Here is a 26407-nt window from a genome sequence, read left to right on the forward strand (position 1 = left end):
TGAGTGCTGGACTTTCTCTGTGTGTTGTATTAACATAATCCCATATATATAGAAATACATATTTAAAAATAAAAGTTACATTTTTTTCTATGTGAAGTACAAAGTTTAACATGGTGTTGGGTTATTAAATTATTAAATATAAAATATTAAAAAAATATATAAAAATTATTATTAAAAATTATTACACATACATTTAATAATTCAAAAACACACATTAGACTTAAATTGCAAAAAGCGAAGCGCGTTACACATATTTTACATTCTTCACATAGAATTTTTTTACATTTTAATTATTAAAAATATATTTATATATATTTATTTGATAATGTTGATGTAAAACAGATATTTATACCTCTATATCTATAGGAATATATAGGTATATATAGTTAAATTTAGAAATCTAATAACATTGTTCTGTAAGTGAAGAACATTGGAATGTGAAATATGAATAACCTGTTGGGTTAGTGTGCTCTCCATTTAATTTTATGGGGAGAATACAATAATACAGTCACAAAATCTTGAAGTTCCTTGGTTAGCGTGCAGCAGGTTTTGATCGCACGCAAACATTTTACTTTCAACTTGTAATGCGCGTGTTACACGATGCAAGCAAAAAGATTACTTCTAGCAAAGTTTACATAGGAGCGAATAGCGTGCCACTTGTAATCTGGCATATTTTTATTGGGACTAATTATGGTGTTTGTATAAAATAGAATTTGGACTGTTCATTTTGGCTATACTATGAAGCATTATAAATAGAAAACAGTTCCTTGCACACAGTTCTGTGACACAAAATGGACTGTACGCCAGGTGATAGCTTAAAACACAGCTTTAATCACATCCATATATGCAATAAAACCAGGATGGTAGATTGTACTACCTCAATGACTCATGATATAATATGAAGCATTACAAATCTATTATTAAAGGGACATAAAACCCAAGATTGTTCTTTCACAGTCCAGATAGAGCATTCTATTATCAGATTTTCTTCATTCTTTTGGTATCTTTTGTTCAAAAGCAGACGTGAGCTCAGGAGTGTGCACGTGTCTGGAACACTATATGGCAGCAGTTTTGCAAAAATGTTATCCATTTGCAAGAGCACTAGATGGCAGTACTATTTCCTGCTATTTAGTGCTCCAGGCACCAACCTTGGTATCTCTTCAAAAAAGAATACAATAGGAATGAAGCAAATTTAATATAAGTATAATCTTCAACAAAGGATCCCAAGAGAAATTTGGATATTAGAAGTAAATTGGAAAGTTGATTAAAATTGCATGCTCTTTCTGAATCAAGACTGTCCCTTAAAAGGTAAGGAGACAATAGTGTAATCTGTTTTCCCAGGTGCACACAAAGAAAGTAATTTTCCCTATTGCAAAACATATATGGGGGATCTAGGGTCTCTGTTGGAGCCCAGAATACCCAAATGTAACCTAGTCGACAGGTTGTAGCTATTTATATGGGACATAAATGCTACTTAGAGGTGTATGAAACTGCTCATTTGAAAGAGGGAAACTTCCTCTTTCATATGAGGGATATTGTGAATGTGTTGTATGTTGTCTTTAAGGCATTTTGGCTCCTTAGACAGGTGCTTGACATTGTTATAGTAATCACCTAAGACAAGGGTATAAGACCCATCACTGAAAAAGGTGGTACTCTTGTTTGCAAATGGGGTCACATGACCCTCTGTATAGCTTTTAGTAGGGGTGATAGGGGCTTTAAAATACCCCCCCACCACCACCACTTTAAGTAAACAACTTTATTTCTAGTGTTGCAGGTGATCACTATTGTGACTGATAGCCCCGACTCCGCCCAAAGGGGTCCTGCTTCCTCCCTGCCGACTGCAGCTATGTAGCTGGCAAGTGACCACAGCCTGTAGACACCCCTGATGCCTGACAGCACCAGTACTCAGGGTCCCACCCTGTGGCAGACTCCAGCTACCCAGACTAGGTAGCTCTTCCAGTGTGTCCTTCCTTTGCCTGGAACAGGCTGCTATGTAGCTCAGGATAGTGATTTTAGCTGGAGCTCACCCAAATAACTAGACACACTAGCATTCAGGTTACACAGGAACTCATTTTATTGAAAACATACACTCCTTTTATACAGAGAGTTCATCTTGATAAGACCCTGGACAATCCCACTATTTTCCCACCATTCCCGCCCCTCCAGACAGCCCGGCACCTCCATAAGAGCCACAGTCTCACATAATCCCAATACTTAGGGGTGGCAGTTTCAGGTGATCCCGGTGGAGCGATGGCAATTCCATTTTAAAGCTCTCGGTCCCCAGATGCCACAGTCCAAAAAGGGTGTCCAAAACCCCCAGTTCCCAAAGGTGCTACCATCCAGTAGTTACCCCACCTCTTGTCCTCCCTAGGGGCTACTAATCCCCAAAAGAGCGGAGCTCTGGGGCACATGGTTGCTGGAGCGACGTGGGGTAAAGTTAGCGGGTTTCCCTGCTGTCCTGTGGCCGACCGGGAGTTTCAGGAGCCTGGCCAGCCCAAGAGGGGTTAGGCGGGTGTCCGTTGTGAGGCGGCCGACCAGGAGTTCCAGGAGCCCGGCCAGCCTAGGAGGGTTTTCCTGGTCATAAACCAAATCTTCTCTGAACACAAAACATGCCAACATAAAGCAAACAAACAGTCTCCAGAGATGGTGGTTGCTCTGAGGAGCCCCAAACCACTGAGAAACAACAGGGGTGAGGTTGTAGGGGTGTGGGGGGTAGCCTTAGCCATCTGATATCCGTGACATCTCCCCCCCTCCAGTTCGGCAGACCCGGCTAGACCCTTAACAGGTCGGCCTGGGGCTGTCCGATGGTGGCCCTCCACTTCTCGGTTGCTGAGAGAGGTTATCCCATCTCTCCTGAGCTTGGGGCACCCTGGGCGCAGGGATAGTCACAAAATGCAAAGTCCCAAACAAGTTTGCTAAGACCGGCTCCCAAACAATTGCTGTTCCACAAGTTCCAGTGTCCTTAAGTTCCATGGCCAAACTGTCTCCCTCTGTTGAGTACCGGCTGACCCACCCACAAACAAAGCCAGTACCGGTTTCCCGGATGTATACCCACCCCAGACTGTTGGTGGAAGTTGCTCCTTGGTGGGGCAGGCAATACTCGGGTGCCCAAACTTGTGGCACCAACTGCATGAGCGGGTACCCCCCTGGCCTGCCCCCTGTGAGATATACTCCAGGACAAGAAAAGGGTATAGACCCTGCCAGCTACTGAGGGGAGAGACCGTCTGTCTCCTCTCCCGAGAAGGAGATCTACTGCTGTGGAGGGAGGTCTGCTACCTCCGCTCCATGAGAAACTGTGCTGCCGCTGGGGAGAGAGACCGACTGTTTCCTCTGCCAGAAAGGGATTCGGCCACTGGGGAGAGATATCAATACCCGTCTCTCCCTGCAAGGGTTTCTCTGTAAGGGGAGGGAGGACAACTACCTCCGCTCCCGGGGGATGGCTCTGCCGCTGGGGAGAGAGACCGACTGTCTCCTCTCCCGGCTCCTGGCTCTGCCGCTGGGGAGAGAGACCGACTGTCTCCTCTCCCGGCTCCTGGCTCTGCCGCTGGGGAGAGAGACCGACTGTCTCCTCTCCTGGGAAGGGGTTCTGTTTACGGGGAGGGAGGATGACTACCTCCGCTCCCAGGGGATGGCTCTGCTGCTGGGGAGAGAGACCGACTGTCTTCTCTCCCGGCTCCTGGCTCTGCCACTGGGGAGGGAGACCGACTGTCTCCTCTCCCAGGAAGGGGTTTGGCCACTGGGGAGAGATATCGATACCCATCTCTCCTGCAAGGACTTCTCTGTAAGGGGAGGGAGGACGATTACCTCCGCTCCCAGGGGATGGCTCTGCCGCTGGCGAGAGAGACCAACTGTCTCCTCTCCCGGCTCCTGGCTCTGCCGCTGGAGAGAGAGACCGACTGTCTCCTCTGCCAGGAAGGGGTTCTGTTTACGGGGAGGGAGGACAACTACCTCCGCTCCCAGGGGATGGCTCTGCCGCTGGGAAGAGAGACCGACTGTCTCCTCTCCTGGCTCCTGGCTCTGCCGCTGGGGAGAGAGACTGACTGTCTCCACTCCCGGGAAGGGGTTCTGCTGCTGGGGAGAGTTATTGATATCCATCTCTACCTGCAAGGGGTTCTCTGTAAGGGGAGGGAGGACAACTACCTCCGCTCCCAGATTTCCCATAGCTGTTACAGGTGCTGGGAAGAGGCAAGCGGCTCTCTGCCCTGTTGTCAGCACTTCTGCTGGGGTGACTCCCTTGTCCAAGTCTATAAGCTCAGAGCCAGACTGCTGATCAGGATCCAGCAGCCCTGGTTCCCTTTCTCTTTGCTGCCACTCCTCCACAGTCAAGCTCCATGAATCCCAGAGGGCTGCACCCCAGATCTGTATGCCCCTAGCACGCTGCTTAACGAGATCCAGCAGCCTCTTGTATTCCTTGACCAGTGCCTCTTCCTGGTCAATTATAAAATCCAGATCGTCCAGCAGCCAGGTCTCCTCCAAGAGATCCAGCAGTTCCTCTTGGAGCCCAGAGATATCCTCCAGACCCTGGTCTGTCTCGCTGCCAAACTGTGGGTCCTCTGTCCTTTTTGTAAACAACAATCCATGGCCTCCGAAGCAAAAGCCCTCTGTGGGGGATCCTTCCTCCAGCCATGGCTGCGCTTGCATAGCGAGCCATTGGAGGGCTCGATAGCCATCCTCCACCCACATCTCTTGCTGGCTCAGTCTATGTAGAACAGCTAGCCATTCCTTCTTTGGCTGTTCTCCCAGGAAGCAGTCTCACGGTCCACCGTACCTGGAATCTCGTGTCATTCGTGGGGAGGACCTTTCTATTTTCCTGCTCCTGTTGCAGAGCCTCCCACCAAAGGTCTCGGAGGGCAAGGTTCCTCCATGTCAGAACGTCCTGTTACGAACAAGGATCCTTTGTTCCAGTCAGCATCTTTTGTACTCTCCCTAGGAACTCTGCCTCCATATTTACCGGCTACTGTGGTACGTCTCCTCTGTCAGCAGGAACCTTGTAAAAGAAGCAGATCCCACAGCTGCCAGCCATTGTGACGGATAGCCCCGGCTCCGCCCAAAGGGGTCCTGCTTCCTCCCTGCCGACTGCAGCTATGTAGCTGGCAAGTGACCACAGCCTGTAGACACCCCTGATGCCTGACAGCACCAGTACTCAGGGTCCCACCCTGTGGCAGACTCCAGCTACTCAGACTAGGTAGCTCTTCCAGTGTGTCCTTCCTTTGCCTGGAACAGGTTGCTATGTAGCTCAAGATAGTGATTTTAGCTGGAGCTCACATTCACTCCTTTTATACAGACAGTTTATCTTGATAAGACCCTGGACAATCCCACTATTTTCCCACCATTCCCGCCCCTCCAGACAGCCCGGCACCTCCATAGGAGCCACAGTCAGTCTCACATAATCCCAATACTTAGGGGTGGCGGTTTCGGGTGATCCAGGTGGAGCAGCGGCAATTCCAGGGTGTCATTTTAAAGCTCTCGGTCCCTAGATGCCAAAGTCTAAAAATCAGCATGATTCGTTACTGGGGACCGGAGTTACAGTCCATTGAAGTTATGGGGTTAGGGGTGTCCAAAACCCCCAGTTCCCAAAGGAGCTCCCCCCCAGTAGTTACCCCACCTCTTGTCCTCTCTAGGGGCTACTAATCCCCAAAAGAGCGGAGCTCTGGGGCACATGGTTGCTGGAGCGACGTGGGGTAAAGTTAGTGGGTTTCCTGCTGTCCTGTGGCCGACCGGGAGTTCCAGGAGCCTGGCCAGCCTGAGAGGGGTTAGGCGGGTGCCCGTTGTGAGGCAGCTGACCGGGAGTTCCAGGAGCCCGGCCAGCCTAGGAGGGTTTTCCTGGTCATAAACCAACTCTTCTCTGAATACAAAACATGCCAACATAAAGCAAACAAACAGTCTCCAGAGATGAGGAGCCCCAAACCACTGAGAAACAACAGGGGTGAGGTTGTAGGGGTGTGGGGGGTAGCCTTAGCCATCTGATATCCGTGACAACTATTACCTCTCATCATCAACAAATCAGGGGGTGGTGTAACTGCTCTTGTTCCTGAAGGACTAGGCCTTTTTTGGAGGCTCCCTATATACTATGATTACACGATTGTCTCACCTGTTTCACATCACCTGCTTATTAAAACTTGTGTCACATCATTATTAGTCCTAAATTGTCCCTGTCCCAACGTTTTTGGAACGTGTCGCCATCATCAGATTTGAAATAAGTGTATATTTAAAAAAATACATTACATTTACAAAGTAAAACACCAAATAATGTGTTAATAATATGTTTTCAATATAGTACAGGGTAAATTGAATTTTTAAATGACTCTTTTTGTCTGTATTTTTGCATTTTCCATACTGTCCCAACGTTTTTGGAATTGTGGTTTTATATATATATATATATATATATATATATATACTGACTGGGTAGGGAATATATAGACTCTTTGTGGAAATAAAACCCAATTAACTTAAGACCCTGTGAGTGTACCTCTCTTTATTAATTATATATATATGTAACGGGGTTTGGCCTAGGCCCACAATTACCCCTGTGGGTCTTTACCCCAGCTACCTCCATGTGCTCTGCAGGCTGATCCTGAGTCTCCGCTACCTGGGAGTTGGGGTACATGACTGTGGCAGTGCCTCCACCTGACTGGGCATCCAGGGCAAGAATGGGTTTCCCAGACAGGAACATAATAAATAACTACAACACACACAGTAATAACAGTAAAACAGTATGAACATGTATTAAAGGATTATGGCAAATAAAAAAATAAGGCAAGAAATACAGTGACTAACTAACACACCAACTCTGTCTAACCAGGCCCAGCACCCTCCCAAACCACCTGCGAACCCACCCTCAGACTTCACCCTAATGGCTGATGGGTACCAGTTGGTGCACAGAAATGTTGGGGCCCTTTAAGGTAATCCACATGCATTTAAACAGTTACAGCTCATAGGAAACTGCAATCCACAGGAAGAGCTGTTTATAAGTTTATGTGATGGACAGAATGCCCTGTTAGTATGACAAGGAGAGAGGATACTTCTTACCACTAAACAGGCTGAAAGAAAACTCCAAGATCTGCCAGTCATTTACTTTGTCTGCATTCTTCTCCACAGCTCTCTCACAGGGTCAGACTGCAGCTGACAGCATACACTAAATCAGCAGAGGAATGCTGTTACTTTACAAGATGAAGTCTGCAGCTCTCTCACAGCTAGGCCTCACACACACACCTTCACTGCTCTGACATGTCTGCTTCCTCCTGTGTCTTACACTCTTCTTTCAGTTTCACTTGATCACATGACCAACCAGTCTAATAGTTGCCTAGGCAACATCTCCTGCAGATTGTATACAGGTGCAAAAGTTCACAGGAAAATGTTCAACAGGAAGGGCTACATTCTCCCCCTCGTAAAATCCTTGCCTTCCACTGGCAAGGTTCCACCAAGAGGTAATTGAAAAAACAAAACATATAAATAATAATAAATGCACTAACAGTCCTATAAACAAATGTTAACTATCTTACAGTTTATTCTAGTACAGAGGGGTTCCAACATTCATAATGTCCGCAACCGCATACAGAAAATCAACCATTTTAGACTGTACCTGGGGCATATGTACATAACTGGGTTCTCCGACTTGATCGTAAGTAAGAACCCTGGGAGGGTGTCGTATTCTAGTACCCAGTCTCTGTTCTCTCTGAGGAAGTCCAGAATGTGCCTGGGAATCTTCAGCTCTGGCCACTTGGGTGGGGAGATCACCAGATGCTTGAGACCCTGGCTCTCCCATGATACAAGAGTCTCTTTTTGGGGTCCCAGGCACAAAGTTGGGGCTGTTGGGATTCAATGTAGAGGAGGCTAAGGGAGGAGAGGAAGGAAAGTGCTGTGTTTCCTCAGCAGGAGGAGACCACCATTGATCCTCAGCACTAAGAGCTTCTGGAGTCTCTACTGCCTCATTTTCAGGACTCTCCGTTGTGCTTTTCTCCCATTCACTACTACTCCCTTCCTCTTCATCGATATAGGCTATTGGTAGTAGATGGTTCCTATGCCAAGCTTTGATCCGGCCTTCTGGGCCTTTTATATTATACACTGGCAGCCCCTTTAGCTTAGACACAACTTCAAATACGGTATCCTTCCATCTGTCTGCTAATTTGTGTTTCCCAGGTACCCCTAGATTCCGGAGGAGAACCTTATCTCCCGCTTGGACTTCCCGATGCTTCACTTTGATATCGTATCTTCTTTTGTTGCGTTCCTCCATTTTTGCCGCAGCTTGAGTGGCCAACTCGTAGGCACTGTGAAGGTTTTGTCTGAGGGTCCTCACATACTGGAAGTGAGAGTCTGACTTTGTCCCATCTGGGGACACCCCCAACCGGACATCTATCGGTAGTCTGGCTTCCCTTCCAAACATTAGGAAATAGGGTGAGAATCCTGTAGACTCATGCCTTGTGCAATTATATGCGTGGACCATGGCTTCTACATGCTTACTCCAGGACCGCTTCTCCACTTGTTTCAGAGTCCCGAGCATGTCTAGGAGTGTCCTATTAAAACGCTCAGGCTGGGCATCACCCTCAGGGTGGTAGGGTGTTGTTCTGGACTTGTGAACCTGCAACATATCCAACAGTTCTTTGATCAGCTTACTCTCAAAGTCTCTACCTTGATCAGAATGTATTCGATTGGGCAGACCGTAGTGCATAAAATATTTCTGCCAGAGGACCTTGGCTACGGTCACAGCCTTCTGGTCTTTAGTGGGAAAAGCCTGAGCGTATCTGGTGAAATGGTCTGTTACTACCAGAACATTCCCAATTCCGGTAGTATCATTCTCAATACATAGATAGTCCATGCACACAAGATCCAGGGGTCCTGTACTTCTCAGGTGGCCCATAGGGGCAGCTCTCACAGGCAGAGTCTTTCTCTGAATACATCTTCTGCAGGTCTTCACATAATGTTCAACATGTTCTCTCATGCGAGGCCAATAGAACCGGTCTTGTACCAGGCCATAGGTCTTGTCTACCCCAAGATGCCCATGTTGATCATGGAGGGCTCTTAGGACCATTCCCCGATATCTATGAGGTAACACTAGCTGCTTTCGACCAGGGTGGTCATGGTATTTTATAATTCTATAAAGGATTCCATCTTCTAGATGTAGTTTACTCCATTCTCTCCTGTACAAATCTCTTTGTCCAATGGGAAGGGAGCTCAGTAATTTAGGGTTCTTGGCTCTCATTGCCTTGAGGACTGTCCCTATATACCAGTCCTGTGACTGGGCTTTCTTCTTGTCTTCATTGGTTATGTGAGACCACTGTTGGAGCATTGCAGGAGCACAGAATACCTCTGGTACGGCTTCTGGGGAGTGACATATGGAGTCTATTCCTCTGAGTTCAGAGAACTCATCCTGCCTCTCAGCCACTACATATGTTTGGCACAGGGCTCCTACCCCAGGCACAGGGATTTCTTCCCATTCCTCCTTTTCTTCATGAGGAGGAAGTCCAGGTCTGCGGGACAGAGCATCCGCACTGACATTCTTAGGGCCTGGCTTGTATTTAAGGCTGAAACTATAGTTCGACAATGCTGCCAGCCACCTATGCCCTGTGGCATCCAGCTTTGCTGTTGTTTGAATATAAGTAAGCGGATTGTTATCCGTCCTTACCTCGAATGTTGCTCCATATAAATAGTCATGTAACTTGTCCACAATTGCCCACTTGAGCGCCAAGAATTCTAGCTTATGGACCGGATAGTTTTTCTCTGCACCAGTTAGACTTCTACTTATGTAGGCCACTGGTTTTAACCCTTCCGGGTAGCTCTGATGCAATACGGCCCCTAGGCCTTCCATACTGGCATCAACATGGAGCACATATGGTTTCTCAGGATCTGAATATGCCAATACAGGAGCTTCTGTGAGTCTTTTCTTCAAGATTAAGAAGGCTTCTTCGCATCCTGAGGTCCATTTCTTTCCGAAGGAGTCTTTAGGACTTGGCGCCTTAACACCCTCTATAGCAGAGGTAGTCTTTAACAGGTTGTGTAGCTCTCGAGCAATCTTTGAATAGTCTTTCACAAACCTCCGGTAGTAACCGCAGAATCCAAGAAATGAGCGTAGCTCACTGATGTTATCTGGCCTGGGCCAGTTCATCACCGCTTCAATTTTGGTCGGGTCAGTTGTCACACCTTGTGCGGAAACAATGTGACCTACATATGTAACAGAGTTCTGGGCAAACCGACATTTGTCTATTGATAATTTCAGACCCTCTGCTTGGAGTCGATCCAACACCTTCAGCAATCGCTGTTCGTGCTCTTCTGGTGTCCTTCCAAACACTATGAGGTCATCAAGATAGACTAGGCACTCTTTGGGATTCATATCCCCCACAGTCTTCTCCATCAGCCTTTGAAAGGTGGCGGGAGCTCCAGTGACCCCTTGGGGCATCCTGGTAAACTCGTAGAATCCCAAGGGACAGATGAAAGCTGTCTTTTCCTGATCCTCCTTCTTCATGGGTACCTGATAATACCCAGACCTCAAGTCCAGAACGCTGAACCACTGGCTTCCAGAAAGGGCATCTAGCAGATCTTCTATCCGTGGCAGAGTATATTGATCTGGCACAGTCCTTTTGTTTAAAGTCCGATAGTCTATGCAGAGCCGGACTGTGCCATTTTTTTTTCTAACTACCACTATGGGTGAGGCATATGGACTTCTGGACTCTCTAATAATGCCAGATTCTTCCATCTGTTTGAGTATATCCCGGACATCTTCCACATCTCGAGGGGGTATTCTCCTTGATCTTTCTCTGAAAGGAGCTGGGTCAGAAAGTCTGATAGCATGTGTGGCACTCTTTGCACATCCCACATCCATTTCTTTCCTGGAGAAGACTTTCTCTCGAGTAGCTAATTTGGATCGGAGGCTATCTCTCCACTTTTGTGGTAGAGGAGAATCTTCCAGTTCAAAAACTATAGGTCCTTCATGATCACCTCCCTGTTCTGCCTTTACAGACATTACTGAAGAGACTTGGTCCAACAAGTGAATCACACCAATCTTCTGGTGACGATCAATTCTGATCTCTGTGGGTGTTAAGTTTCTTATCATTATCGGAAAATCTTTACACCAGTGATTCCGCCAGTCTTTCACCTCAGGTATGAGAGTCCACCCCTTTTTTGCATCCTCCTCAGGCAAGGACTCAATGAGGTATTGCCTGGTTCCTCCTGATATTTCATGGTGCATAGATGCTATGGCTCGTAGAGTCTTAGTCTCTCCAGGCCTTACAAATAAAGGTTCTTTCCCCGAGTAGTGGCATGATCCTGGTCTAGCTTGTAGGGCTAGTCGATGGCACTCTTTCCCTAGAACAGGGCTGACTTCCATCAGTCTGGTTAGAGATACATCTCCCACTTCAGTTAGGTAGGCCCTGAACATGTCCTGCACCATTCTTGCGTTGGTACCCAAAATTATTGGGGCGCACATTGTTTTCTTCATGGAGCATACAAGAGCTTCCAATTCCATAGGGCAGATCATTCCTGTGTTTAACTGTGGGATGGTTATTGTCACTCTTATACATCCCTCTACAGGCTGGGCCTGAGATCCCACTCCCCACAACTGCAACTCTCCTGCTGGCTCCAGGGGAATATGTTTTAGATGATGGTCATAGAAGTCTCTATTAATGATGGTGACCTGGGATCCAGTATCTAACAAGGCCGAGGCATGAATATCTTCTATTTGTAACTGTATCAGAGATTTGGGCCCGATCTTGGCCCCCACAGATAACATGGGTGTGTTTTTTTTTCCTCTTTTCCTGAAAGGACTGGTAACTTGAGCCTCGTCCAGCTCAATAGCTAGCACTTCCACTCCTGTATCTGATGAATTAGTGGGACACTCCCGCTTGAAATGTCCTGATTTTCCACACTTAAAACAGTTCCCTCGGGGGGACTGTTCCTCTGGGAATAACCTTCCTGTGGTCTCCCTGCGGTGCTGCCTCCTGGTAGGAGAATAATCTGTTCTTCTTGGCAATGACTTAGACAATAATTCTAATTCAGCTACCTTTTTTTTAAGGACGAACAGTTCCATATCCTCTTTCTCTGCAGCTTTAGAAGAATTTCCTTTTTGTGGAGGAGATGGGGACATTTGGTTCTCCAGTACTTTTGCTTTTCGGATCAGTGTGGAATAGGACAAGACTTGATCATCCAACTTAACTCTTAACATGATCATGACTGGATCATTGCTAAGGCCTCCCTTCTGAATTTGTTTGGATAGTCGAGCATCCAACTCAGATGCAGTGACTGCTCCATTATGAAACAGTTTTCCCAGTGACAATTGTAATCGATTGATATAGTCTGAAGCTTTCTCATGTTCCTTCTGTTTAGTGGCTAGGAACTTAATTAATAGATCATCAGAGTCCTCTGATTTTCCATACGCATCCTGCAAAACTTTCAGGTAATCTTGTGCAGTAGCTTGTTCATTCACTCCCCTAAACAGCCTTATCATATTCGTAGCTGGGAAACGAAGACTCTCCATTATCCGTTGTTTTTTTATGTTATCCGTACAAGACCATTCTTCCAATAATTGTACAGCATTATCCTTCCAGGCCTTAAAGGGTTCCTCCCCGGCAGGAACAGGCTGATTCCCAGAAAACACTTTCAGCTTACGGTAACTGTGGGTATGGGTAGCTGTTACTATGGCTTCTGAGAGTTTTTGCAGTATTTCAGATATGTTACTCTCTCCTGAACTTGTGGCTCTCAATAGGGAATCGCCTGGTTTTGGGGATGTTGGAGATGAGGGAACCACTAGATCTTGGGTCTTAGGGGCAGTTGTCCCTTGCACACTGGAAAAGTAGACATTTCGTTTGGGGATGGCCCCAGTCTCTACAGGGGTAACCGGTAATCTCCTGGCGGGTTTCTCTGACAAAGGGGACAGAATCTGGGAATAACTTGATACATTAAAGTCTCTTTGGCCTATACTGGAGGGTTGCTGCAGTGTAACCCCTTCCTCCTTATCAGGGAGAGCATACACTAAGCGACATCCTTCAGGAGCTGCTTCAAGAAGGTATAGACATGTAGGCCTATGACGGCCTCTCAAATCTGCATGGGAATATACTAACATGTAAGTTTGACCGTATGAATCATGCAGGATATCTCTGATGGTAGCCATCTCTATTCCCAGTACAATCTCTACGCACTTGGTGATATGTTTTATTTCACTATAGGGAGGTACCTGGCATATCATCACTGCATGATGCAATGGTACCTTCTGTTGCTGGGCCCAATCTGTTACAAATGGGAGTGTGGGCCGGGGAATTAACGTATCCTTACTGGGTGTACCCCAATTCATCTCAGCAGTGCCTCCAAATGTAACGGGGTTTGGCCTAGGCCCACAATTACCCCTGTGGGTCTTTACCCCAGCTACCTCCATGTGCTCTGCAGGCTGATCCTGAGTCTCCGCTACCTGGGAGTTGGGGTACATGACTGTGGCAGTGCCTCCACCTGACTGGGCATCCAGGGCAAGAATGGGTTTCCCAGACAGGAACATAATAAATAACTACAACACACACAGTAATAACAGTAAAACAGTATGAACATGTATTAAAGGATTATGGCAAATAAAAAAATAAGGCAAGAAATACAGTGACTAACTAACACACCAACTCTGTCTAACCAGGCCCAGCACCCTCCCAAACCACCTGCGAACCCACCCTCAGACTTCACCCTAATGGCTGATGGGTACCAGTTGGTGCACAGAAATGTTGGGGCCCTTTAAGGTAATCCACATGCATTTAAACAGTTACAGCTCATAGGAAACTGCAATCCACAGGAAGAGCTGTTTATAAGTTTATGTGATGGACAGAATGCCCTGTTAGTATGACAAGGAGAGAGGATACTTCTTACCACTAAACAGGCTGAAAGAAAACTCCAAGATCTGCCAGTCATTTACTTTGTCTGCATTCTTCTCCACAGCTCTCTCACAGGGTCAGACTGCAGCTGACAGCATACACTAAATCAGCAGAGGAATGCTGTTACTTTACAAGATGAAGTCTGCAGCTCTCTCACAGCTAGGCCTCACACACACACCTTCACTGCTCTGACATGTCTGCTTCCTCCTGTGTCTTACACTCTTCTTTCAGTTTCACTTGATCACATGACCAACCAGTCTAATAGTTGCCTAGGCAACATCTCCTGCAGATTGTATACAGGTGCAAAAGTTCACAGGAAAATGTTCAACAGGAAGGGCTACATATATATATATATACGTAACAGTGAATCCTCTGCAAGGGACGTGTGCACACAGTATAGAAACCATCCCTGTCACCTGAAGCCAGCGTATCCTGTTACTGGCCAGGAATACAGGGGGGTGGTGGAATCTGTGTCCATTGTCTGGGTATATTGCAGCGGGTTTATCACAAGTGTGTGTGTGGAGCAATTTGGTCAACTTTCTTGTTTTTAAGTGGTTAAATAAACAATAAGTTTTAACTTAATTATCCTCCTAGTTAATAGTTGAATGTATCAACATATTCACTCTATATTATAGGAATGAGTGCTAATTAACCCCTTCTTGTCCAGTTTCCCCCCTTATCCTATTCAGAGTATCCCCACCCATCCTGAAAGTTTTTGGCCTCAAGGCCAAGCTGTGTTAACACAGCCAGTAGAAGAAATGACACTCCCAGTGGATTATAGAAGAGATAAGGTAATACAATGTTAATTTTCGATAAAGGGATGCCAGCCACTCTAAACATTCTCTGGTAATTCTGTTTTACCACAGACTTGTAATTCATAGTGTGGCCCTGTGATATTGATAGTGAACCCTGCACTATCAAGAGTGCTCCACTTGTAATCTAGGTTTATATTTACTTTATAAGTACTTACAAGGTTTTACTTATCTAAACTATATAATAATTGTAATTCTGTACTTTTGCTATTCACAAGAGATTCACTGAGTGACCACAATAACCTGCAGTTCAGCACCATAGACCAAGACAATGACCCCTATGCCGACGGAAGCTGTGCCACATTGTATAATGGAGCTTGGTGGTATGCAACTGTCACATTTCAAACCTAAATGGGTTGCATCACCTGGGAGCGCATAGCAGCTTTGCCGATGGCATAAACTGGAAGCGCGGCAAAGGATATTACTATTCTTACAAACATTCTGAAATGAAGATCCGGCCTGTAGCAGAGTAGAGTAAATGACGTCATAAGAAAATAATTAGATGGCGTTGTGCATTAGTAACATTTACCGTTATATAAAGGACACTTCCTCATCTGCTAGATGTCTAGTCTGCCAAGCAGTAACTCTATCAACTGACATAGTTAACATCTTAACCCTGTTTAAAATATATTTAACTTTACCCATATGTGTGAATTAAAATATGTCAAGCTCATACAACTGGTGGTTATTTCATGAGCTATTTTAGCAGCCTCAAATAATGGCTACAATCATTTGCTGAGCAGTACTGTTTGTTTTCTACTTACTGGGGCCTATCTATCAAGCTCTGACTGGAGCTTGAGGGCCCGTGTTTATGGCGAGTCTCACCAGAAACAGCAGTTATGAAGCAGCGGTCTAAAGACCGCTGCTCCATAACCTTGTCCACATGCTTTGAGCAGGTGGACGGGAATCGCCGCAATTCAACCCGATCGAGTACGAACGGGTTGATTGACACCTCCCTGCTGGCGGCCGATTGGCCACGAGTCAGCAGGGGGCGGCGTTGCACCAGCAGCTCTTGTGAGTTGCTGGTGAAATGCTGAATACGGAGAGCGTATTGCGGACCTGATCCGCACTGTCGGATCAGATCCGCAAGATCTTTCATAAATAGAGGCCATTGCATCTATTATCTTAGTGACAAATGCCAAATCTTATGTAGAGCAAAAGAAAAAAACTAAAGTTATATTTTGTTGCATCCAATATGTTGTGGAAAAAATATCAAATGAATTGCTACAGACTGACAGTCACAAAATAAATACAAAACCTTGTACAAGAAGAGAGAAGCTAGTGATAAAAATCTTCACCTCTAAAGAGTGTCAAAAATGTCTTATGTATAAAAAAATAGGTCACTATAATTAAAAAATTACACATTACAGATTATTAATTAAATATCGACAATGAATATTCAGTTTGATGACTGCAGTTTTTCTTTTATGTATCCAATAATTTTAATTCAAGATAAGTGCAATTAATATTTTCATATCATTTTGCTTAATTTTATGATTAAAATGTGTAAACCTCCAAACACTTCATTGCAGCCATAAATTAACGATTAAATTATCATATTTAATTTTAATTGCAAGTTTCATGTTTTAAAAGTGTGATTTGAACTATATTTCGTTTTTTACTTTTAAATAAATAAAAAATATAGTGAACTGAGCATGTGCAAAAAAATGTGCCTGCTAGAGAGTCATAGATCACGCAAGATTGCACATACACACATTACTCAATCCATCTCAAATCATACATATTAAAATGGATAGGTTCCTTATAATAGGGCCAGTCTATAATGAACTAGGCAACTCAATTTTACTCCCCCAGGGTTTTACATGATTATATATAGGTATATATATATATAGATATATGTAGGAATGTCTATTTAAAAATACATAGACCATATTCTGCTATGTGCAGAACATTGAAATGTGACATATTAACAGTAAATACATAGTTAAAACCCTTATTAAAAATAAATATTGCATAAATATGCTTTTACATGTTTTCATTAGACATGTGCGAATCGTTTCGGATCGATTCGGAAATTCGGAAAATTCGGAGTTTCGGATCGATTCGAATTTCCGAATTAAAATACTGCCGAATTTACAGAATGAATCCGAATTAATTCGGATATATCAGTAAATTCGGATGGCCATGGATTACACTAGTATTGTATAGTATATTAGGTTATATCACTCTGCTATGGGTTACACCTAATATACAATACATAATACTAGTCTAATACACAGCATATCCCACCGAAATTCCGAATTTCCGAACCGAATCGAACCGAATGAATCCGAAACAAATCCGAAACGAATTCATTCGAATTTTTACGAATTCGAATCGATCCGAAACGAAATTAAAAAAAATCAGAATCAATCCGAACCGAAACAAATTTTTCGATCATGCACATCTCTAGTTTTCATCTACTTAACTGCAAAGGGCTCCAATGCACTTATATAGAGTATATGTCTATATATGTGTGCATATGTATTTATGTGTTTATATATGTATATATGTCTGTAAATACATATATACACATATAAATACATATATACACATATAAATACATATATACACATATAAATACATATATACACATATAAATACATAAATACATATGTACACACATATAAACATATATGTATATACATAGATATACATACTTAGACATGTATATGTATGTATCTCTATATTAAAGCCCTTTGCCTGCCTGTTTTTTTCTAACACCTGAGACCTTGCATATCTTTGACCCCTTATAACTTTTGTGTGCAATATTTTTGTTAAATAATGTTTAACAGATGGTGTTATTATGAGTGTAACTGTGCTTTGTAAAGTATTTTTTAGCTGTTTTGTGACACTTTTTTGTTTTGCGAAAGAGTTAACCAGAACTCTGAGGTTGCGCTAACCCAACACACGTTTACTTCAATAGGGCTGAAGTGATCACATTTAGTTTAAACTTGTTATACAAGTGAAAAATCCGGCATCCGCAATCACCCACGATAAACCCATTTTCGCTTGTGCGTAACTTTTAGCGCTCCACTCGTAATCTAGCCCTTCTCTGACACTGTGTAGGACCTTATCAAGGTCTTTAGCAGAATTTTTACAAATATTATATTAGAACTTATTAAGGGCTAAATTACGAGTGCAAATTAATGCTCCCGCTTGAGTGTTAAATGCTATAGAATTAAGATTTTTGCGTTCGTCGTGTTGCGCTCGCATTACGAGTTCAAAGTAAACTGTGTTCGCTCTAGTGGTAATCCAACTAGTCCCTAAATCCAAAGTTAGAATATCGCGTGTGCATTTGCGTATTCTACCATAGAAGTCAATGGAAAAGAAAAAGTGGGGGGAAAAAATAACACCTTACTACACGATCGCATATTCTCATTTGCGCTAAACTAACATAAAAAGTTGAATATTTCATAGAACATATTCTGTTATGTGCAGAACCTTGGGATATTTATTAATAAATACATATTTCTACATATATACAGATACATTTAGGAATATCTATTTACAAATACATATAACATTCTGTATATATATATATACACATACATATCCATCTTTAGACATGTATATCTATCTATCTCAATCTTAAAGACCTTTGCCTGCCTTTTTACACCTGAGATCTTCTATCTATGAGCCCTTATACCTTTTTTTCTGAAATATTTATTTGAATATTTTTTTTATTAAATAGTGTTATTATGAGTATTAGTTTACCTTGTAATGTACTGTTGATGTGTTTTGTGCAACTTTTCTTTTTCGTGAAACTGTTAACCAGAGCCCTTAAGTCGCAGTAATGATTCTAACGTGAATCGCGATTGCGCTCATGTGATTACATTTACTTTCAAATTGTAATGCGAGTGGTAAGCTCGATGAGCTCAAACCCTCACGATATACCCCTTATCGCTCAAGCGCACTCAAAGAGGGGTCTTTAGGAGGGCCAGTCCGGGGGGGACACAAAAAGACAGTTAATGGGGGGAGTTACGGGGCTAGTCATAGGGGAAGTCAAAGATGGAGTAACAGGGGAAACCAAAGAGGAAATCCTGGGGGGAGTCACATGGATAATCCAAGGGGGGATGAGGGAAGCCATAAAGTGAGTCAAATCAGTCACGGGGGGGGCAAAGGGGAGGCCAAAAAAGACATTGGAGGCACAAGGGGAGGGGCTGGAAGGACACAAAAAAATCAGAGACACCAGACAAGGCTTAAAATGGTTTTATCCAAAAACACCCTATGAAAGAGAAAGATGTGCTAGAGAAGAAGGGAGACACCCACTTAGGATGGCACAAGATACATTGACTACGCAACCTTATTCCTCAGCACAGGCAGAAAATAAACATTATGGTGAGTCACAAAAAATGATGTCACCTGCCATAAAAAATAATAATAATGTAAACAATAGGGTTATCTTTGTTCCTGGTGTGCCCACTGGCATTTAGGTTAGGGTGACCATATTGCCGCTTTAAAAAGGGACACATATGAAAAATACATAGGTCAGGGTTGTTATACAAAACATTTCTTTAAACAGCCCTGAAAAAAGCCCTGACCTATGTATTTTTCATATGTGTCCCTTTTTATAGCGTCAATATGGTCACCCTAATTTAGGTGGAACCAAATAGCTGTGACCTCAAAGAAGCAGTCAGCTGTTTCCTTTTGGATGCTGAGGTGGCACTCGGAACAGAACTTATATTCAGTAAAAGTGTAATGGACAGGGGGCTGTGTGCACTTGTACGTAGGCTTGTTTGTTGTAATGTCTACTTGCATGGCTCAGTCACATAAGTCTCCTGCCTCCGAAGTGCCCCCTTCTCTGGGGATCACATATATAGTATATACAATGCTTTAAATATAAACAGTAACATATGTAATCAATGGTCCGGCTGCTGGATTTGACAGCTGCTTGTTCAGTAAATACTGTCACAGTTTTTTTAATAAAATAAGCTACTATTCATTTAAAGAAAATGTTGAATTTTATTGTATTGCTGTATTATCATGTATTTGCCTGTGTAATTATTTTACTGTAAATAGTGGTCCATTAAAAAGAGCATTCAAGCACCATCAACTTAATATTTTAATGCTGCTGGGGGCAAATTAAATAAATAAATGGATAAAATAAATAATGAAAGTACAATAAAAAGGTTTTTATTACACATAATTGTTGTTATTCTCTCTTTACTCTAACGCTATGTGACGAGTAGCAGTCTGGTTACTCAGAGCAGCAGGGGGATGTTAATGTGGTGCTAAACAACGGAGAAAGCGGATAAGGAGAGAATGTGGCACATAAAGAGGAAAAGCGGGAAGGAGAAGGATAGTGTAAGGAGTTCTAGACTGAAGAGCCTTAAAAGGACATGATATCCAAATGTTAAGGGACTTGAAAGGGATGCAGAATAGCTGTAAAAATCAGATTAGAAAATATCACCTAAACATATCTATGTAAAAAAGTATTCACACCCCACTGTAAAGAGACTTTAAGCAGCCAATCAGAATGCTAGTCCCAGGACTTGCTAGGGGGTGTGCATCTGGCATGTTATTTTCCTATTCAGTTTTAAGAAGTTTACTATGAAATCTTACAATATTTCAGTGAAATCTCATGAGATCACAGCAAAGCAAAATCACATCTGATTCTGATTGGTTAATGATTTTTAAAAAACATTCAACGTGCTGCTGGACAGCAGCTAAAGAATAACTGTTCACAAAGCACTTACTCTGGTGAGCTGAAGAAATTTTGAGGTAAAATTACCTTTTTTACATAGAGATGCTCAGGTGATATTTTCATGTCAGCTTTTTACAGTTATGCTGCATCACTTCCAAGTGCTTTAGAATATGAGTATTATGTCCCTTTAAGGGTTAACACTCCCTTAGGGCAGGCGCCTAGCAGTTTTGTTTTGAGGTTACATTGTTGCAGTGTTGTAGATGGGGTTATGGCTTACCTTATAAACTGTTGTCAGGTTTTATTCTGCCTCCTTCTCCTGCTGGGATCTTCAGCTGTTCTCTCACCCTACCTAATCCCTAATCTTTTGTTTGCAGGTGCCTTTTTAGGTAGGCGGCAATGAGATTCAGCTATCTTAGGGTTGCGTCATTAGCTGGTGGCAGGAGCATGGACAGTTGTGCTAGCTCTGTGTGTAGTAAATCCACCAAACCTGCGGTGCTCCTCCCCCTGGGTCTGCTGACTCCAGTCTCTTAAGGGCGCCTGGCAACTACAATGTTTGAGTGCGCGGCCCTGATTGTCTTTGCAGCTGGATTAACTTGGGGCTCTGACCTGCTATGGCTCATAATAATATAGGAACTCAGTTGCCGCCTCCCTACTTTATTGGAAGAAAATAACTTATCTTCTGAAAAAAAGTTTAGTAGTGTCTTACATATCATTTATTGAAGTTAAAGGGACATTAAACACTTTGAGATGATAATATAAAATGATAAATTGTATATAATAAAACAACTCTGCAATATACTTTCATTATTTATTTTGTCCTCTTTGCCTGTAATTCCATTCTGAAATTGTGAGCTTTTCAGTTCCTGTTAGAAATGGAAGTGCAGAACACTGTTAAATCCAGCCCAACCATTGGCTGCACACTCTAGTGACCTATTTATAACTGTCTCTAATTGGCCACAGCAGAGAAGGTAACCTAAGTTACAACATGGCAGCTCCCAGTGTTTTATAGACACTAAAACTTTACACTTATTTTGTCACTTTTTAAACAACTAATGAAACTTTAAAAAATACATCTACATGTTACTCGTGGGCTAATCTTTTCTTTGAATGCATCATTCTATCTAGCATATATTTAGTGTTTAATGTCCCTTTAATTGTTAGTAAAGCGAACATGATGGTCTTATCATCCAGCTCCTGAGTCTGTCTGTTTTTGTTCTTGCTGGGGTTATGTTTGGGTTAGGGTCCCTTGTCTAGCTCTAGGCAACTGCCCACTAATGGGTGGGTTTAATCCTTACGTAAATGTATAAAGGCATAAATAGACAAAAGAGGGTGGTCACCCTATTAGCCGTCTTTGCAGATACCCCACATTATATGAGGTTGAGAATTAATTTAATATTACTAGGAAAGCTAAAAATCAGACTTGATTCAAAAAAAGAATAGTAACCAAGCACGCACAATCAATGTTAATATTCATAATAATGCTCACAAGATGTGAAGGATAATGGTTCAAGAACAATGATCTGTTAATGTTCCTAATACAACAAATACACTAAACCAGGGGTCAGCAACCTTCGGCTCCCAGATGTTTTGGAACTACATTTCCCACGATGCTGAGACACTCTTTAGGCTATCTGAGCATCTGGGAGCCGAAGGTTGCTGACCCCTGCACTAAACTATTATAACCATGTGTGCAATGACAAGATGAGCTGGGCGTGCAGTAACTACTAAACCCACAGCTCCAGATATGGGCAGCATTTGGATAGGGCAGAGTATCTGGCATTTCATCTGTTCTCTGTTTAACCCACAAACACATCTGAAGGAAACGAGAGACAGCAGACTCATGGAGGCTACAGCACTCACAGTGTTCTGGCTTCTGACCACACTCACTAAAGCTGAGGACTCCTGCCCGGGTAAGTGGCCGATACACACACAGACACTGTATGTATTAAAGGGACACTAAACCCAACATTTTTCTTTTATTATTCAGGTAGAGAAAACAATCTTAAACAACTTTCCAATATACTTCTATTACGTAATTCGCTTCATTCATTAGCTATCCTATGTTAAAGAAATAGCAATGAACATGGGTGAGCCAATCACACAAGACATTTATGTGCAGCCACCAATCAGCAGCAACTGAGCCTATCTAGATATGCTTTTCAGCAAAGGATATAAAGCAAATGAAGCAAATTAGATAATAGAAGTAAATTAGAAAGCTGTTTAAAATTATATATTTTTTGGGGTTTCATGTCCCTTTAAATTATGGCTGAAGAGTTTTATTAAAAAAATGTTCAAACATCTATGTTGTTTTTAAAACTGTGCAAAGATCTATGTTGTTTTTTTCCTCACATTTGTTATTTTAATAGCATTACCTCTGCGAGTACGGCAGTTAGTACTGACATTTGGTTATAACACATACAAGCACATTGTTAAAACTTTTGCGCAGATGATGCTTTTAAATCGTGAAATGTTTAATCAGATTAATATGGTCTTGTAAGATGCTATATGCAAAAAGCAGCGCAATGTGAATTCTGGGCTAGATTGCAAGTGGAGTGCAAAATATCGATTTTGCGAAAGCGTTATTTGTGCTCCTCTGAGTAATACCAGCACACGGAAATGTGCGCTGGTATTACAAGTTGAGCGCAGTGTGAAAGCGAGCTTGCTTCCATGGCCCATGAGACACGGCATTAAAACTAGTGCAGCGAAGAAGATAAGTCATGTGATAATAGCAAATTGTAAATATATATAACTATATACGTAAATATTTATGGGTTAATATGTGTATATATAAATAGAAATATATATGTATATAAGCATATACATAGGAAAAAAGAATAAAGGTGGCACACGGTTAAAAGGCTAAACCTTTATTGTGGAGCAACGTTTCGGGGCTCCTGCCTCTTTCTCAAGCTACTTTTTTAAGCATATACATATATATTTACATTGAACAAACAGTGACCATAGACCGCAATGTAAAGGCACTTTTCAGTGCTGTTTTTTTTTTTCTAACACCCTACAGTTGCCAACTTTAGCCCCCAAAAACTGCTAAGTGCAGTTACATTATTAAAAAATAAATATGCTACTATCTTTACTTTTTAATAAAGTAGATTGCACTGTATTTTGGAGGCGTTTGGGGCACATTTTTTAAATGAAGCAGAGATCTGATCTGTGGTTAATTTTCATAAGCGCTAATTGCTACCGTGAGCTCGCTGTAGCAATAACCAGCTGCTTGTAATGGCTGGTTATTTATCGTGCGTACACAAACGGGCAAATTAGCGCTCCACTTGTAATCTAGGCCTATATTGGCTGCATCCCCTGCTCACTGCTAACTTCACTCCACGGAACAAAGTGTCCCTTTCCAGCAAGCTCCATAATTTCAACAGAAGACATCCCGACACTCGCAGGGACTGCCTCTTTTTTATGAAAATTCCACTAAGGCAGCCCCTGCGAGGGTCGGTGGGAAAAAAAGATGTCTGAACTTCTGAGATTTAGATCATTGGGCCTGAAGTGTTTACTTTATATGAAATAATAAAATCCCCATTTAATGGTTAAAGGGATATTAAAGGGATATTAAAGGGATATTAAATGGATATGTAACACAGATTTTTTTCTATACAAGTTCAGATAGAGCATCTAATTTTATACAACTTTTCAGTTTACTTCTATCATCAAATTTTCTTTGTTCTGTATTGGTATCCTTTGTTAACTAGTCAGCTCCAGCAATGCACTACTGGGAGCTAGCTAAACACATCTAGTGAGACAATGCCTACTAGAGGCATATATGTGCAGCCACCAATCAGCTGCCAGTGCATTTCTGCTCCCAGGGCCGGACTGGCAATAAAAAGCAGCCCTGGAAAAATATGAAGACCAGCCTTATTTTCTGTTGAGTCGGTAGATTGCACATGCCCCATTTTTCTCAAAGGGGATTACAGGGTTACTCCTTCCCCAATATTTTTTCAGAATTAAATTATATTACTTTGTATTAAATAAAAATGTCAGATTGATGTTATATAGGCACCCTACAACCCTATTGCATCCATTAATACCCCATTTAAATTGTAGCTTTCCAGCCCCAGCTGCTGCAGCCCACCGGGAAATCTCCTGGTATCCTGGTAGGCCAATCCGGCCCTGTCTGCTCCTGAACGTACCTAGGTATGATTTGCAACAAAGGATACCAAGAGAACAAAGCAAATTAGATAATAGAAGTAAATTGGAAAGTTGTATAAAATTAGATGTTCTATCAGAACCATGAAAGCTCAATTTTGACCTTATTACCCTTTAAGAAAAAATACATTCAAACATATTTTAGATTGAGCATTAATACAGAATTAATTAGCTGCTATGTTTTACTTTCTATTTGACCACATCATTTTGAAGGTTTGTGAAAACACCATTGAAAAGCCTGAAATATCTAATTTTTATGTGTTTATTTAGATGTTGTGGTTATATCACTTACTTATCCCAGTGGTTATTCTAATTCAGTCACTTTTCTTATGGATTACAATAACTTAGAAAGCAAAAATAAAAACCCATTCAAGCTCCTATAAGATGTTTTTACAAGAATACCAGAGGGATTTGAATTGGGGGAAAGGTTTGCAAATACCTTTTATTTCTCGTCTGCACCAACAGATGTGAAGATTGTAGGAGTTGGGGAATCTGACAAACTGACCATCCTAAGAGGATGCCCTGGGCTTCCGGGACCATCAGGTCAAAAGGGAGAACCTGGATCTGTGGAAGAGAAAGGTGAGTGAGACCCCTATACAAGACACATGGGGGCCGATTTATTAAGCAGCAGATTTCCACAAGCATTTTACCAGAAATGCTTGTGCAATGATAAATAATGACAGCGTATGCTGTCAGCATTTAGTGATGTCGGGCGGAAATGATTCGCTACAGCGAATCTTGTCCATCCGACGTTTGATAAATCGGCCCCATGGTATGTTCCAATACTAAAAAAAACAATACATTTTCCACAAAAATTTACCATTAAAGGGAAAGTCTATACCAAAATTGTTTAAAAATATAGATAATCTCTTTATTACCTATTCTCCAGTTTTGCATAACCAACACGGTTATGTTAGATTTTTTATCTTTGTGATTACCTTGTATCTAAGCCTCTGTAGACTGCCCCCTTATTGAAGTTCTTTTGACAGACTTACATTTTAGCCAATTAGTTCTGATTGATAAATAACTCCACGGGAGTAAGCACAATGTTACCTATATGACACATCAACGAGCAGTGTCTAACTGTGAAAAGCTGTCAAAATGCACTGAGATAAGAGGCAGCCTTTAAGGGCTTATAAATTAGCATATGAGCCTACCAAGGTTTAGCTTTCTACAAAGAATCCTTAAAGAACAAAGCAAATTTGATGATAAAAGTAAATTGGAAAGTTGTTTAAAATTGTATGCCCTGTCTTAATCATGAAAGTTTAATTTTGACTAGACTGTCCTGTTAAAGTTTAGGGGAATTTTGCAGATAAATAATTTTATATACTTTTCTAAAGCATTAGTATATACCTCTAGATTCTTAAAGCTCCTTAAATACTTAAAGGGAAATGAAACCCAAATTTATTTATTTCATGATTCAGATAGAGAATAGAATTTTAAACAACTTTCTAATTTACTTCAATTATCTAATTTGTTCCATTCTATTGGTATCATTTGTTGAAGAAGCAGCAGTAAACTAAGGTTTCTAACTGAACACATGGGTGAGCCAATCACATTCAATATATATATTCAGCCACCAATCAGCAGCTAGAATCGAGATTCTCTGCTGCTCCTGAGCTTTCCTATATAAACCTTTCAGCAAAGGATAACAAGAGAAGGAAGCAAATTAAATAATAGAAGTAAATTGGAAAGTTGTTTAAAATTGTATTCTCTATCTGAATCATGAAAGAAAATGTTTGGGTTTCATGTCCCTTTTAAAAAACAAAAATACATATTTACGTAATTTTACTAACATATCAATTTTAATATGATCAGATTTTGTGTAAAACATTTTTATATAAACCAATTTATGTTTTCATATTACAAAACATGTAAATTACTTATTTTCAGGTGACAAGGGAGACGCAGGGATCCCAGGGAAGGCTGGACCCCCAGGGCAAAAA

The 26407-nt window shown here is 42.1% G+C and overlaps 1 pseudogene; it reads left to right on the forward strand.

Annotated features, from left to right (window-relative positions):
• The window catches only part of LOC128644263 (ficolin-2-like), a 50315-nt pseudogene extending 35080 nt beyond the window's left edge, over positions 1-15235 (forward strand).
• The last annotated feature ends 11172 nt before the right edge of the window (positions 15236-26407 follow it).

Source organism: Bombina bombina, unplaced genomic scaffold, assembly GCF_027579735.1.
Source record: "Bombina bombina isolate aBomBom1 unplaced genomic scaffold, aBomBom1.pri scaffold_842, whole genome shotgun sequence".
Taxonomy (NCBI): domain Eukaryota; kingdom Metazoa; phylum Chordata; class Amphibia; order Anura; family Bombinatoridae; genus Bombina; species Bombina bombina.